The sequence below is a fragment of the Suncus etruscus genome, chromosome 1, assembly GCF_024139225.1.
Source record: "Suncus etruscus isolate mSunEtr1 chromosome 1, mSunEtr1.pri.cur, whole genome shotgun sequence".
Lineage (NCBI taxonomy): Eukaryota > Metazoa > Chordata > Mammalia > Eulipotyphla > Soricidae > Suncus > Suncus etruscus.
Genome location: NC_064848.1, coordinates 121,029,682 through 121,044,070, shown reverse-complemented (window position 1 = coordinate 121,044,070; position 14,389 = coordinate 121,029,682). Strand labels below are relative to the sequence as shown.

Sequence of the window (14,389 nt, the reverse complement as noted above, 5' to 3'; positions counted from 1 at the left end):
TGAATAGTGCTGCAATGAACATAGGAGTGAACATGCCTTCTAAGTGTTGTGGTTTTGGGCCCCAGAGTATATTTTCTGGTGTGGTATTGTTGGGCCATATGGAAGTTCAGTTCTTTTCCCCTGCATCGTTGCACCCTATTTTTAAAAATTAATGTCGTTTTTATTGTATGACTGAACTCAGCAATGAACAATTTAATAACAACGGTGCTAATATAAAGCAATTAAAAATAAAAATGATGACATTTTTAAAAAGTAACATGCTTGTTAAGATGAATATATCATTTAATTATATATTCACTTCAGCAGCATATATATGTATAGTGAAATAGTACTATGAACATTAGTATAACCCTTGTGTGAAGGTGGCATGTGAATTAATAAGGCATGTTCATATATATTATTCTTAACTGCTGGCACATCAATAAAATCTTACTTAAAATTAATATTTATTGTGTAACATATTATGGAGAGCACATCCCAACCAATTGTCAAGGCCTTGGGGAAGGTCACTCCTAGAAATACTCAGTATTCAGGTCAGTGCTGGGATGTGGTGCTACTCGGGTCCTGCAATGCTAGAAATTACCAGGGCCACTTGGCAGTGCTTGGAGAGTCTTAAGGGCAATATCCTATAATGCTCAGAGTCTCCAGGGTTATATTATGTGATGCTTAGAAGTACTGAGTTTCCGGGGATCAAAACTGGCACAGTCTTTTGTTGGCCATGTTTTTTATACACTGTGGGCATTTTTCAGAGAGTGAAAAGAGGGATATGAAACCCAGGTGAACCTCACCACCTGAAGAATAGAGTATTAGTTACTACTTTGTTAATCTTATCATGAGAATCTGCACAGGTGTGCTTCTGTGTGTGTGTGTGTGTGTGTGTGTGTGTGTGTGTGTGTGTGTGTGTGTATGTGTGTGTGTGTATTTTGCCCTTAGAAAGAATTTTATTTTTGTGCTCAGGGGTTACTCCTGTCTTGCACTCAGGAATCATTCTTGATGGGCTCAGGGGACCATATGGGATGCTGGGGATTGAACCTTGGTTGGCCACATGCAAGGCAAGTGTCCTACCCGCTGTGCTATCCCTCTGGCCCTGACAGCTGATGTTTTATTCTATAAAAATTTGGTAATGCTTCTGTCATTTTGTTATTATTTTGTTTTGTTTTGGTGGTTTTGGAGCTTACTACTGACTCTAAACATAGGGATAACTCTTGGTGGGGTGCAGGGACAATATGAGGTGTTGGGATTAAATCCAGATTGGCTGCTTGCAAGGATGATATCCTACCCACTGTACTATCCTTCCCACCACTATCACATTTGCTTTTTTTCTAAGGCAGAGGTAGATGCTTCCAATATGGCAGTGATTCTATCTCATTATTTCTACCAACAGATGCTTTTTCTTTTTTTTAGAATACCTTATATGTCAGAACTTGCTTGTGGGGGAAAATATCATGATTCAAAATTTATGAGGATGAATTCATTTTTTAAAAATTTATATTTATTTTAGGGCCATATCCAGTGATACTCAGGAGATACTCTGGCTCTATACTGAGAAATAACTCTTGGTAGTACTTGGGGAACCATATGTTATACCAGAGATCAGACCTATGCCAACCACATGTTGACCTGCCCTACCTGATGTACCTACTCTGGTCCCCCAGATGAGTTTATTTTAAATTAGAACTTAGAAGTTATATCCAGTAACTCCCCATTCAACTGAGCATGAGAAGATCTAAACTACTTTTTTTGTTTGGTTTTGGTTTTTGGGCCACACCTGGTGGAGTTTTGGGGTTACTCCTGACTCTGTGCTCAGAAATTAATCCTAGCAGGCTCAGGGGACAATATGTTATGCCAGGGGTCAAACCCAACTTGTCTGTCTACAAGGCAAATGCCCTACCTGCTGTGCTATCACTCTGGCCCATCTGAACAACTTGTTAACTACTGTCATCCTCTACTTCACACAGAATCTTGAGTCTGGAGCTCAAAAGTAATATGTCCCCATAGGGTTTATGAACTCAGTTTAGCCCCATTTAAGTAAGTTTCACTAGTCATTGATCAAAAATATGGAAGTCAATCACTCTGTTAGTTTTGAGAATACAGTGATGACAAATGTTGACGTGGTATTAACCCATGTGAAATCCATGTTTTGTCAAGGGAGATAGCAAAATATTAAGTAAATGAGAATGATTTAAATATCAATAAGTAGTTTAAAAATAAGGTACTGAGATAGAATAACTTTAGATACAGTGGTCAAAGGCACCCCATAAAGACAATGAAGTCTTAGGACTTGCTATTTGAGAAAGAACCAACTATAGGAATAATATTGTGGAAAAGGAGTGATATGTGGTACATGCAAGCTTGCCAATATGAATAAAAGTTTGCATGTCTAGAATTCAAAGATAATGTGACTGTAGCATAATGTGAGAAGATAGAATGCAGAAGTGAATGTGAAGGTTGCTTGAATCAGTTTCCCCAAACCAGCACTGCTAATCTGCGACTGGATTGCTAATTGCATGTCCAGTTGGTGCCATCTATACTGCAGTATTGATCCATCAGGTAGTCATAAGTATGTTTAAATAACAAGCTTATCTTTTCACAGTACTATGGAAGGTTTAAAGTTGAAAATTTTGGAGATCTGACTAGTTCTCCTGAGACTCTTTGGAATGTAGATGAACCCTTCTTAGCTTGTCCTCACAACTTATTCCTCTGTTAACACTTACTTTGTTGTTGTTGTTATTATTTTGTATCTTTTTTTAAAATATGGAACACTTCATGAATTTGTGTATCATCCTTGCGCAGGGGCCATGCTAATCTTCTCTGTATCGTTTCAATTTTAGTATATGTTCTGCCGAAGCGAGCACGTATCTTTTTTTTTCTTAAAAAGACAACCAGTTGGATTGTGCTAGAGATCTCTTCCAAGTTCCTCATTTGAGCTCAATCACCTCTTTATTGTCAGGTACCTATAGTGGTCCCTGTATATACCCTACATATATAGTAGGTCACCCCATTATTTTTGTATAAGTACATGCTCTGATGTTTACACAGTGATAAAATACCTACCAGTGCTTTTCTCTGAACATGCCCTGTTTATTAAATGACACAACTATATCTCCAAATAGTTACTTTCTGAAATATCAGGGCTTTAGTCTAAAAATTAAGACACAATCCTTGATTTTTAAGTGCTTTTGGGAACAAGAACAAAATCTGTGTTTTGTTTTGTTTTTAATTATGGTAGCCCTAACTCAGAGACCAATATAATATTTCTATAATCTCAATACATATAGGAGTATGAGAAGTGCTGTAGAACTGGCTTATGAAATTTTTATCCTATTGGATGATATTGTTTGTAGTTTCTAAACCTTTCCAAGAGTTTTATATCTGTTGTGGTTTTATGAGGCAGATTGTAGAACCTGGCTTATATGATTTGAATAGGATTTATCATGAAATCTCAACTGGTGTCTAGTTTTTGAAAGGGTGTAGAAAAATGTCTAAATTTTCACAAACATTTCCTAAAACTGTCTCCATAGAACCAATCTGAAAAAAGAACAGTTGCTGTCTCTAGCCCCAGAACCACAATGTCTCTAATGACCCACAAAACTGCTGTCACAACAAACACCAGAACCCCAGAGCTCTGTCCTTGCCTGTGCTCCCAAAATGAAAAGGACATTGTGTGTGTGTGTGTGTGTGTGTGTGCTTACTTTGTCTTCAAATCATAACTCACATTTCTGATAGATCCTGGCCTTCTGGCAGACACTAGCTAAAAAGAGGATTCCTCATAGTTCAAGATCACCCCTTCCCTCAAAACAATACAAACACAAGTAAAACTAAGAATAAGATGTGGGATATTTACAAATGTCATTTGTGTCCTCTAACAATGGTCATTTCTAGGCTATTCTGATATTTATCATCTCTCGGTGTTACCCTGGGAAAATTGTAAAGCACAAACTGGTTCTGAGTTTACTGTTCCATCTCTCAGTGAGGATAAGTCAGATATAAAGAGCCTAAAGCAGGATATGAAGCAAAGAGCAATCTGGTGTCCCCCCTCCTTTTTTTTTTTTTTTGTTTTGTTTTGTTTTGTTTTTGGGTCATACCCGGCAGTGCTCAGGGGTTGCTCCTAGCTCTATGCTCAGAAATCGCTCCTGGCAGGCTTGGGGGACCATATGGGATGCCGGGATTCAAACCACCATCCTTCTGCATGCAAGGCAAATGCCCTGCCTCCATGCTATCTCTCTGCCACCCCCTTTTTTATGAGTTCTCTGAACTCAGAATAGTGAGATGAAAGATGAAAGAAAGGCTGGTAGATAACAACAATGGATTTTCTTTCCAGAGCCTGGGATTCTTCTGTCTTGAAGATGCTCTTGAACTCACTTCTCTTGTTCTTCTACTCATAAACCTTCACATTACTATTTAGGATAGTCTTTTCCAGTTTATTCAGAATAGAAGATATTATCTTTTTCTAACATAATGCTTTTTTTGTTTGTTTCTTTTATTCTTTTTTGGGAGGGGCTTATTTGTTTTTGGGCCACACCCAGTGATGATGCTCTGGGGTTACTCCTGGCCCTGCACTCAGAAATTTCCCTGGCAGGCTCCAAGTACCATACAGGATGCCAGGAATCCTAGGTTAGCCGTGTGCAAGGCAAACATTATTCCTGGCCCTGGGCTCATATGGGATGTGGAAATCAAACCCAGATTTGTCCCAGGTCAGCCACATGCAATTCAAATGCTCTACTGCTGTGCTATCACTCTGGCCCCTAACATAGTGTATTTTAAACAAAGAAGAACTGTGTGCTTTGTGTCTTTTAGGTGGTCTCTAGGAATTACTTTTCTGCTGTAACTCCCATCTCTAGGTAGAAGCAACTGGATATATAAAAGCTGTAATGACAGTAGGAGCTATTGCACTAGAAGGAAAGGCACATAAATTTACAGTATATATATATGTATATATTCACACATGTTAGCAAATAGAATTACTTGGCATGAATTCAGCTATCACTCATGATAGCACTGTCTGTGTGTATGTATGTATGCTGGAAATATAGCAATGACATATGTTAGTACTAGCTAAACATATATACAGTGACGATTGCTTCTCATGTATAATAAAATGCATGATATAAGAATATTTTGGTTTTATTACTAGAAAAAGACCTTCTTTTTTACAAAATGTATGTTAGTTTTATTGCCCGTCAACCCCTTCCTTGCAGTGCCTCCCTTATATTCTCTTATTTTGATTCTGTCTGACATTGCCACATACAGTGTAAATTTCAGAGGAAGAGAAATGGCTATTTATTGGGATTTCTTTTATTTTGAGTAGATATGAAAAGTAGTTGAAATTTAAAATTGGTGGGAGAAGTTATGGTGGACATATCATTATTTGAACAGAATGCATACTGTATTCTATACACAGTAAATATTTGCCACTTCACTGAATGAATGATGTGTTAGTGAATGTATTAATGGAATACAAGAATGAAAAAGTATCTTCTTTTTTTCATAATAATATCTTTATTTAATCAACATGATTACAAACATGTGTGTAGTTTTGTTTTAGTGATAGAAAGTAACACCTCCTTTCACCAGTAAAACTTCCCACCAGCAATACCCACCATTTTCCTACCCCCCTGCCTGTTTTTAAGACAGGCATTCTATTTCTCTCACTCATTACCATTTTCATGGTAATTATTAGTGTAGTTATTTCTCTTAACTGCACTCACCACTAAAAGTATCTTGTTTAGTGCCGAATCATGGCTCAAGTTCTGGCTCTGCTGTATAACGGTTGTGTTTTTATGCTCTAAGTCTTCTTATCTCTAGAGTATATGATTTTACCATGTATGTTGATTTTGAGAACCAAATAAGAGAGAAAGTGTGTTATAAAAGGAGATTATGCTGGTCAACTATTTATCTAAATGTTCTATAAACTTTTCTCTCCATCATCATGTCATTGTTTCCTGAGAGATTTCCAGTAAGGATGTATACAGCTCAGTTACTAGTAACTTCTCTAGTAAAGAAACCTGTTAATATTAAATTTTTCTCTTTGGCCACACCCAGTGGTGCTGAAGACTCATGCCTGAAAGATTACACCTTATAGGGCTTAGAATCAGGGGCCTGAGGGCCGCAAATGGCCCTCCGTACAACATTTTGTGGCCCTGCCCTAGAGGAATCTTTTTTTTTGTTTTGTTTTGTTTTAGTTGTTTGGGTCACACACCCCCTATGCTCAAGGCTTACTACTGACTTTGCACTCAAGGATCACCCTGACTTTGCCTCCTGCGGCCCCCAGGTAAATTGAGTTTGAGACCCCTGAAGGTACCATATAGGTTGCAGACTCAAACCCAGATTGGCTGCATGTAAAGTCCTTACCCACCGCACTATCTCTCTGGTCCTATTACCATTCAAAAATACATGTGTAAAGTTATTCACATGTTATTCCATAAAATAAAATTGGAGTAAGTTTGTTATATCCAAATTTAGTTTTACATATTGTTCTAAAGGAAACGTTTTATTTTTAAGATAATTGAAGTTGCAAGAGAGAATTTATAAAAATTTTGCTTTGTGTGCTGATCCAAGTTCAGTGCTAGATGAGAGTAAAGCTAGCAGAAGGCAGGTGACATGGAGCAGGGAGGGCAATTCAAGGAGCCCTGGAGTGCATGTTTTGCATGTGGGAAGCCTGTGTCAGTCCCAGAACAATATTTTCTCTTGAACACTATCATAAAAAAAAACAAGCTAATAAACAAACAGTTAAACAAAAATAAACCATGGTGCTAATGTTTCACAAAAAAGCAGACTTTTTAAATTCAGACTGATAGAGTTTTTACAAAAAAAAATAAAAATAAAAATAACATAAAAGACAAAGCAAGTAGAAGAAAGGCCCAGTATTTAGTCCCTTGAAGGAAAGCCTTGTTTGCTTTTAACTCTTGGTCATCTGTCTTGAATTGCCTCGTGAACTAATGTCTGACATTCTATGACAGTCTCATCCTGTGTGTCTATTGTTCTCTCTGTGATTTTGAATGTCTCTGTGATCTAATTCCGCAGTCCTCCAGCTATGTAACCCACCTCAGGTTTGTAGTTCTCTAGGACACTTGACAAGTAGGCTAGCAGGGACAGGATGCAGCTGTTCTTCAAAGGACACAAAGCTATATCCTCAAATCATCTAAAGTGATCATTGAAAAGGTTCATCTACCCATGTAAAATGTTGTCAGTTTGCGGAGAATGCACACAGAAATGGGTCTTTAGTGATTTTATATTTCATCCTTTGCCTTTCGCATTGGACAATACTCTAGCATGAGAAGCTAAGGAAAGCAAAAAGAGACCGTGATTAAGGAGGATGTGAGGGATTATTAACAGTCATCCCAAATGCATCATAACCCTATTAACCCCTGTGATTTGTTCCATGGTATGTTTTGCTTTTTAACCTTTAAGTGAATTAAAATTCAAGGGTAGAAGCTCTTCTCTCTGTCTCTCTGCGTGTGTCTGTGTCTGTGTTTGTGTCTCTGTCTGTCTGTCTGTCTGTCTGTCTGTCTGTCTGTCTGTCTGTCTCTCTCTCTCTCTCTCTCTCTCTCTCTCTCTCTCTCTCTCTCTCTCTCTCTCTCTCTCTCTTCCTTGAAGGGATCGACAATAAAATTAGCTCTCTGGAGGGAGCTCATAGCCCTCGGCATCTGTGTTTCTGAGTGCCTCCCTAGATTAGATGTGATGTTTGTGACTGCCACCTTATATAGGATCTGAATTCTTCCCATGTTACCCAAGAAAATTAACACAATTTTTTTCAAATTGTCTTTAAAATATTTTTTTAGTTCTCAGGTGTATCCTCTCTTTTTCTTAGTTTGATTGTATAGACTAAAACTAATCTTTGTGAGTAGTTTTGATTTGTGAACAGGGCAATTGTGAGGATGACTAATCAATGTTATTTTGAAAAGGAAAATTTCTTCAAGTTTTTGATGTAGCCAACCGGAGTGTCCATATCCCTGCATTTGCTTATCATTTCACATTCCCAGGGTGTTTCTTTTTGTGTATTTGCTTATCTTAATATGTCTTAATAAAATCATTATTAAAGATGTAGATTCCTAAGTTCTGCCACGATGACTTTATTTTCTTTGAATTGATCAAATTCTGGAAGGGAAGTTCAAGTGGAATGTGAAGCTATATACATGTTTGAGAACATTATTGTAATGTCATTTGCCTTGGAATGTCCTGAAGAGTTGAAATAAGTTTATTCATTGAGAGGTTGAAGTTTATCCCAGAACAGATGTCCTCAGAGCAGAGCTTCATCTTTCACCCAGATCAGCTTTTCTTCTAGTGTTTTAACCTGTATCTTAGTAAGAGCTTTTCCGGCCTCTTTGAACTCAAGCTCCCTGCCTTGACTTCCTGAGCTGTGGCGCCTGGAGATTCCTCCAAAGAGGAACTAGGCTTTAACCTTTGTCAGTGCATGCTAACAGCAGTGCCCATAGAAACCACACCAATATTTTTTAAAATTTTTTATTTCCTCTTCTTTGCCTTTTGTTTCGCTTATACCAATGACTTCTTATTCATTATCTGTCAATGTCCCTTCAGAAGTCATGAAACAAGCCCCTATAATCAAGATTCCTGCCCAACTGAAGCTCTGAGAATTGGTTACATGAGACCTTAGCCCAAGGGACTCTATATTTAATGTGTTCATGATTGGGTTAATGAAACAGGGAGCAGGTGACAAATTTAGTTTATTGCAGCTCCATCCAGGATCATAAGCACTTGAAAGGACTGAAAAGACATATCAGAGATTCTAATCAAACAGGGTGGCTTAGATGAAAGGTCACATGAAATTTAATGTGAATTGTGTGTAGGTAATTCATATTAAGAAAATAATTTAGACATATTGAATTGTTAGCACTTCTTATTGCTTTTGATACCTTCATGGACTAGAGATGGCAATGCAGGCTAGTCTTTTGAATGATTAAAAAAAGAGAAATCATCTACTTATATTATTAAAATATCATATAACAATTACTATGGTAGAGATAAAGATGAGATTTCTTTTTCTTCCTTCCTTTCTTTCTTTCTTTCTTTCTTTCTTTCTTTCTTTCTTTCTTTCTTTCTTTCTTTCTTTCTTTCTTTCTTTCTTTCTTTCTTTCTTTCTTTCTTTCTTTCTTTCTTTCTTTCTTTCTTTCTTTCTTTCTTTCTTTCTTTCTTTCTTTCTTTCTTTCTTTCTTTCTTTCTTTCTTTCTTCCTTCCTTCCTTCCTTCCTTCTTTCCTTCCTTCCTTCCTTCCTTCCTTCCTTCCTTCCTTCCTTCCTTCCTCCCTCCCTCCCTCCCTCCCCCCTCCCTCCCCCTCCCTCCCTCCCTCCCTCCCTCCCCCCTCCCTGCCTCCCTCCTTCCTTTCTTCTTTCCTTCCTTCCTTCCTTCCTTCCTTCCTTCCTTCCTTCCTTCCTTCCTTCCTTCCTTCCTTCCTTCCTTCCTTCCTTCCTTCCTTCCTTCCTTCCTTCCTTCTTTTCTTTTCTTTTCTTCTTGCAGAGCAGGGCAACATGATGAAGTTCTTTTGTTGCTGCTGGGATCACCTATTTTCTCCCTCCTAGTACATGTACATATATTTCACAAACATTTCTACCTTTTACAGTATATGCACTGCCTTACATATTATTAAATTCATTGATAAACTGGCCTTGACTCCCAAAATGTATATTATGATTTGCAGTTTCTTAAATATTCTTTGTACTCTCACTAAGCACAGTATTTAACAGAAACAGAATTTATAATGTGAACTAATTGTAAATAAGCTGTGTGAATAATTTTTCTGAAACTCAAAAATACATTTAATCACAAATTTAGTGAGACCAGTGTGATTGAATATGTTTCATTATATTTAACCTAGGCTTACAGTATTTTCTTTTGTCTCATTATTTTGACTTATAATAAACAACCCATTTTATAATATGTATTTCAATGAATTTTTGACTAAGCTTTAAATTTGAATACTTCATTTTTATTACATCTTATGCTCAAGATATCACTTGAACACAATTATTAATGATAATGGGTACAAAATTCTCTTTCAAATAATTTTGTTGATTATTTCAGCATTATGGAATTTGGTTTAGCCTTAATATTTTCAGATCTCATTTTTATATGACATTGAGGCAGGTAAATTCAAACAAGAATCAGTCTTACCATTTTTGTTTATATGCATGTGGTTACATTATGTATGCTCTCCTTAATCCATGCTTCTTTGCTGAAATCTTTTTAAAAGCAAATGTACATTTTGTAAATAAGCTCAGTTTAACTGATAGAATCTGGTTTGTAAATCCACTTAGCTAGCCAGCTGCACTGTGGTTTCACAATATGCCTAGAGTAGAGAATGTATGAATTTTACCCTCCACATGAATCCTGTTTCTCTCCTGATGGGTCACAGTTGTAGTACTAGTGATTTGGGGGATGACCTAGGGAGAATTCATATAAGAAATAGTACAAACACTTAACACTTTGAGACCTGGTGCTACAGTTTGTGTCAAACCACATTTAGATGTGAGTCATGGTGGTACATGATTTGTCAGTGTGTTTATTTTTAACTTAAACATTTTATAATAAATATTAATACACAGAGAAATTTTAATGTTTTCTTCTATTTCCTATCTACCATTCTCAGACTCAGGGCTGTTTTTGTATGTGTCTATAAGTGATGGTCAGTTTGTTGTTTAAAATAAACCTGCATAACCTCCTTTATAAATAACTTACCAGACAGTGGTCAATATGTAAAAAAATAAGCATTTTTGACATACTATTGAAGATCTGAAATCTTACCTGATTTACTGCCTCCTCATTCCACTTCATACTTTCTTTCCATAAATCCCCCAAAACTAATCAAGAGAGGTCTGATTCAAGACAGAAAGGAACAAACTTTCACTGATCTCAGCATCAAATATCATTATGATTCTTTGTCAGAATCTCTTTCTTTATCTTTTTTTTTTTATTTTTGGTTTAGTTTTTGGGCCACTCCCAGTGAGGCTCAGGGGTTACTCAGGGCTTACTTAGAAATCTCTCCTGGTTTGGAGACCTTATGGGATGCTGGGGATCGAACCAAGGTTCATCCTGGGTCAGCCACATGCAAGACAAACACCCTAGTGCTGCACTATCTCTTCTACCCCTCTTTGTCTTAATCTTAGGGACACTGAGATTCTTGTCAATGATTATTTTGCTTAGGGCCAGAGAGATGTTTTGTATAATAGACTAACCTTACTTATGTTTTTTAATTTTTGTTTTTGTTTTTGTTTTTGGGTTACACCCGGCAGCGCTCAGGGGGTTACTCCTGGCTCTATGCTCAGAAATCATCCCCTGGCAGGCACAGGGTACCATATGGGATGCCGGGATTCAAACCACTATTCTTCAGCATGCTATCTCTCCGGCCCCTTACTTAAGTTTTGTACTGTTTGTTTACTTCCATCTGCTCTGCTCCATCTTTATAGTATATGGAAGTATGCATATGAATATATGGATATATTTGAGATTTAGGTAGTCTCACAATTACTTTCATCTCTATTTTTCTTTGCTTTCTAGTTTTTTTAATTTATATTTTCTTTGTAAATTAAAATACATGCATTCTTTTAACTTTATATAATACTTCTCTCTTTTTTTATTTTTGGGCCAAACCCAGTGACATTCAGGGGTTACTCCTGGGTATGGGCTCAGAAATCGCTTCTGCTTGGGGCCGGAGAGATAGCATGAAGGTAAGGTGTTTGCTTTCATGCAGAAGGTCATTGGTTCGAATCCCAGGCATCCCATATGGTCCCCTGAGCCTGCCAGGAGCGATTTCTGATCATGGAGCCAGAAGTAACCCCTGAGCGCTTTTGGGTATGACCCTCCCCCTCCCCCAGAAAAAAAAGAAATCGCTCTTGCCATTGTGCTATCTCTCTGGCCCCCATATTTCTCTTTTAATATAGGCAGAAGAAGGTCTCTGAGAATATATCTTGTTTTGTTAAAGAAGTTGCTTTCAAGTTTTTGGAAGAAATGTTCTAAACAAATATAAAGTAGATTAATTCAAAAGATAGTGAATGCTTAGGCATTAAGAGATTTGAGAGCAAAGGGAAGCAAACCCAATGTTGCATGAAAAATGTTTTTTTCTCTCCACAAAGACTAGGAAAGAGTTATTTATTGGAACTTTTTGGGTAAGTAGTTCTCAGTTCAGAGCCTTTTTTTTTTTTTAAGGGTTGGGGAGCTTTTGGCTTTCTGGATCTAAGTTACAAGCCAATTAATAAGATTATGACTTTTGCTTTTCTTAGGAAAACTGTCTTGGGGATTCTGTTCTTTGACAGTTAGGGTCACTTGTGGTAGGGAAACTCAGATTTATCAAGATTTGTAGTGATAAGTATCATCAACTGCAACTGGAAAGACATTTTTACATACCTTTTATTCAAAAAAATATAAAGTTTTTCAGACTTAAATTTATTCTGGGAGAGTTCTTGTTTTAGTGACCTGTTGAGAGGGGCTGGAGTGATAGCAGGTAAAGTGTTTGCCTTGCATGTGGCCTACTTTGGTTCAATCCCTGGCATCTCATTTGGTTCCCTGAGCCTGCTAGGAGTGATATCTTAGAGCAGAGCCAGGAATAACCTCTGAACACTACTGGGTATGCCCCCCCCCCCAACAAAAACAGAAACAATGAAAAATGAGTGGAGAGACTAAAAAGATGGGTAAGGTGCTTTATCCTAACTTTTAGTATTGGTGAGCAATGAGTGAAGAGACCAGAGATAACTCCTGCTGGACTCAGATTAGATCCTTGATATCCCATATGGCCCCCCATTCTTACTAGGAGTGACATCTGAGTACAGAGCCAGGAGTAATCCCTGAGCAGAGCCTGTGGTGACCCCCAAAAGAAATTAACAATAAAAAACCCCAGAAAGAAAATAAAAAAATATTGGAGCCAGAGTGATAGCACAGCTGGTAGGATATTTGCCTTGCATGCAAGTAATTTCTGAGCACCAAGGAGTAAACCATGAGCGCTGGGTGTGGCATCACCCAAAAGAAAAATGAAAAAAAAGAAATGATCAGCACAACCTTTTTCTTTATAGAGAAGTCCTTTTAAAAAAATATATACATGTACTAAATCATAAAATTGAAATTAACAAGTTCTTAATTCTGTAATGAAGTCTTTTTTGTTTGATTGATTGATTTTGGGGTCACACCCTGCAGCGCTCAGGGGTTACTCCTGGCTAGGCTCAGAAATCACTTCTGGCAGGCTCAGAGGACCATATGGGATGCCGGGATTCGAACCACCATTCTTCTTCATGCAAGGCAAATGCCTTACCTTCACGCTATCTCGCTGGCCCCCTGCAATGAAGTCTTATTGTTATACCTTGCTTGTCTTTCTGATGAACTGCAAATCTAGAACCTGATCTGGGGATAAGGATATAATAGATCCCCAGAGTCTTGCTTATAGCCAAAAATTGAAATATAATTTACTAAAGTTTATGTCCTGTCATTGCCTCTCCATAATGATGCCTTCTCAATAAGAAGGAATTCTTCTGTTTGTTTGTTTTAGTTTTTGAGCCACACCCGGTGACACTCAGGGGTTGCTCCTGGCTATGTGCTCAGAAATCGCTCCTGGCTTGGGGGACCATATGCATGCTGGGGATCGAACCATGGTCCTTCCTAGGTCAGCTGCATGCAAGATAAATGCCCTATCAATGTGCCACCACTTTGGCCCCAAGAAATAATTCTTTTATTAGCTTCAGGCTTTTAGTGGTTAAGATAATTGTGTAGTATGATAGTATATAAGTTTTTTGATGTATTTGCAAGTGAAATTAATAAACACAAGGTTTGGGGAAAACATAGCATTTAAGTTTCTTTGCTGGCTTAGTTTTTCTTCAATTTTTATTGAAACACTGATTTTACAATACTGTTAATGATAGTGTTTCATTCAGACAACAATTGCACATCATCACCACCACCATAGTGTCTTCTTTCTTCTTCCAGTGTCTTATAAATTTGATGAGCTAGGGACAAAACAAGAAATCATGTTCTGTTAATTGATTCTAAAACAGACTAATTATTCTTTGGCCTAATTTATGCAAATTTCATGAAGTTTCATTTATTAAAGCATATGCTGGCAATAAAAGAATTAGGAGCTTAATAATAGTATTAGAGAAGAGTACGAAATCATTGTTGGGATCTGGCAACAGGGAGTAGAAGGTGGGGGTGGATGCACAAGCCCAGGTAGCTTCTGTGAGGAAATAGCAGCAATGCTTTGTGTAAAGTAATCAAGGTTTGCATCTGGGGCATTATTACAACAGAATTTAAAGATACGGATGGTAACTTGGGATATGAAAGATAGTTCTGTTCTAGGCTTATGTAAACTATCACTTAAACAGCTTAACGATGGATTTCAAAGAAATACAGCATGGGAATCTACAATACAGTATGTTTTCTAAAGGGATGGAGGA

The 14,389-nt window shown here is 37.5% G+C and overlaps 1 protein-coding gene and 1 non-coding gene across 2 annotated transcripts in view; one reads left to right on the top strand and one right to left on the bottom strand.

Annotated features, from left to right (window-relative positions):
* The window catches only part of DOCK4 (dedicator of cytokinesis 4), a 530,301-nt gene that overhangs the window by 140,082 nt on the left and 375,830 nt on the right, over positions 1-14,389 (top strand). The window lies entirely within an intron of this gene.
* LOC125996983 (U6 spliceosomal RNA) lies at positions 2,749-2,855 on the bottom strand. The gene has a single exon (XR_007491617.1). It is a non-coding gene; the product is annotated as a U6 spliceosomal RNA (small nuclear RNA).